This window comes from Letharia lupina (genome assembly GCF_014066315.1).
Source record: "Letharia lupina isolate WasteWater1 chromosome Unknown contig_18, whole genome shotgun sequence".
Taxonomy (NCBI): domain Eukaryota; kingdom Fungi; phylum Ascomycota; class Lecanoromycetes; order Lecanorales; family Parmeliaceae; genus Letharia; species Letharia lupina.
Window position 1 is genome coordinate 729047 of NW_023502987.1, and position 2987 is coordinate 732033.

The following is a 2987-nucleotide window of genomic DNA, read 5'->3' on the forward strand; positions in this document are numbered from 1 at the left end:
TATTTATAATTTAAAGATTAAGAGTTATTACTTAAGCGCTTTTATTTTCTATTTAAAATAATATAAAGCGAGTTAAAATATATTATATTTAGTTAAAATTATCGAAGTCGCTATATAATTAATTAAATTATATTATTATTAAGATCTTTAAAATATTATTAATTTTTTTATATAAGATACGCTAAATAAAGAGATAATACGCCTTTATTTATATATTATAAATATTAAAAAATTAGATAGCGAGTATTTAGACTTCGTATTTATTTAATTATAAAATATTTATAATAAAGACTAGAAATTAATTATTTTAGTTATTATTAAAAAAAGTTAAAAAGAAATAACTTTAATCTTAATATTAATTATATAATTTTTAATTATTATTAATAAAGATATATTAATTAAAAGAGTAAAAACTTTAGTCTTAAAAGTAAAAGAGAAAAAAAATCTTTATTATTATAAAGAAGTCTTAGCGCGAGTACTTGTTTAGAGATAAAATATTTTAATAATAAATAAATAATCTTATAATTAATCTTAATCTTAATTTTAAACTTTAATTAAATTAATTTTAGAGAAAATAATTAAAGTTTTTAGTTATTAAGATAATTAATATAATCTTAATAATATAATATTATATCTATATATAAGAGATAAATCTTTATTATTATAATATTTTTAAATTTTTTAATATTTTTAAAATTTATTAATTATTTAACTTCTCGATAGAATATTATTCGCTATTTTAAATATTAATAAATTATAAAACTTTATAAATAAAGATTTAAATTATATTAAGTTAATTTTAAAGTTTAATAAAATTTCTCTTATACGTTTAAATCTTTAATATATTATAAAAATATTTTAATAGCGAGAGTAAGTATATATTAAGCTCTTTTATCGATTTTAATTTAATATTAAAATAATTAATTTCTAAGTCTCTATTAGAATTAATCTCTAATAAAGATCTTTTTAATCTTTAAATACGCTTAATTTTATTAATTTTATTTATTCTAATTACTTCTTTAAATCTTATTAATATATAAATTTTATTTTTAAACTTAAATTTAAGAGTAAGTTTATTTAGTTTATTCTTTAATAAAGAGAGCTTATTAAGTCTTTAAGTACTATATCTTTTAAAAAATCTAAAATTTTAATCTTTTTAAACTATTTTAATAATATTAATAAATTTAAAAATATTTTTAATTATTAAATTTAGAAGTAATAATTTAAGAATAAATTAAAGTTATTTAGATTATAGCGCTATATTAAAAAAGACTATATAAAATTAACTATTAATATTATTATTATTAAAATTTAGATTAATAGCTAGCTATAAATATAAAATTAAATTTATATTATATTAAAATCGCGTTATAAAAAAAATTTATATTTTAAAATTAAGAATAAGAATAATATTAAAAAAGTTTAAAAGATTTTAAATAAATTTAAATTCTAAAAATTAAATATTCTTGATTTTATATTTAGAAAAATAAATAATATTACTCTTATAAAATATAATAATAATTTTTAATCTTATATTAATAAATTTATAGAGATTCTAAATAAATTTAATAATTTATTTTTAAAGTTAAAGTTTAATAAGAATTAAAAAATTTATTACTTTTATTTAAATTTAAATTTTCTATATAATTTATATTATAAATAATATAATTAAAATTATAATATTTTTAAAAATAATAATATTATAAAATTTAATCTAAATTATATAATTATTTAATTTATTAATATTATAATTAATCTTATTAATTTAATTAATATTAAAATTTATATATTAATTATATTAATTAATAAATTCTTTATATATAATCTATAAAGTATTATTATATTAATTATTATCGATAAAGCTATTAAATATAGAATTTAATAAAAAATCTATATTAATAACTTTTATATTTATATTTAAATTTATAAATATTATAATTATTATAAAAAGAATTAATATAATAATATCGAATATATTACTTTATATCTTAAATTTAAAAAATAAAATAATAATAATAATAGAGAAGATTATAATAATTATAATAATAAAGATAGCGATAAAAATAATAATAATAATAATTTCTTTAATTTAAATAATAAAGATAAAAATAAAAATATTTAAAATAATAAGTTTATTATCGATTATTAATTTAATAATATTAAGATTATTATAGCGTATATTTAGCTAATAATAGCGTATAATTTTATAATATATATTAATTTTAATTTAAAAAATACTATATATCTTATTAATAATTCTTAATTTTTATAAAATCGAGTTTATTATTTCTTTATTAAAAAGAGCTTAAAGATTATAACTTAAATTTCTTCGATATTTATAATTATTATATTATTATATCTATAATTTATTAATAATATTTATATTTAATATATTATTTATAACTTCTTAATCTTTTAAATCTTTATTTTATTTAAATTATATTATTTTATTAATAAAGTTAATAACTTAATTATAGTTATAAATTTTAAATATATTAAATTTAAATATAAAAGTTTTAAAAGTAAATAAACTTTATATATAAAAGATATTTAATATATCTTTAATAATAATTTTAATCTAATTTCTTAAACGTAATTTAAAAATTAATTTTTTTTTTAATTTATATTTAAGAATATTAAAGTAAAAGAGTATAATATTATTTTTAGACGCTAGCGTAATTATCTTTATATATTAAATATATAAATAAAAATCTTTATATACTTAGTAATTATTAATAAAGATATCTCTATTTATAATAAATTTATTATATCTATATCTATATCTAAATCTAAATCTAAATTCTTATTTTTATTTATTAATATTTTAAATTTTTAAATTAAAAAAAAAAATTTATATATATAATACGCTTATTATAATTATTTAAAGTTTTAAAATCTTAAAAAATTAGCTAAAATATATATCGAAATAAATTTATTTATTTTACTTTTTAAGAATATATATAAATTATATAATATTATTAATATAA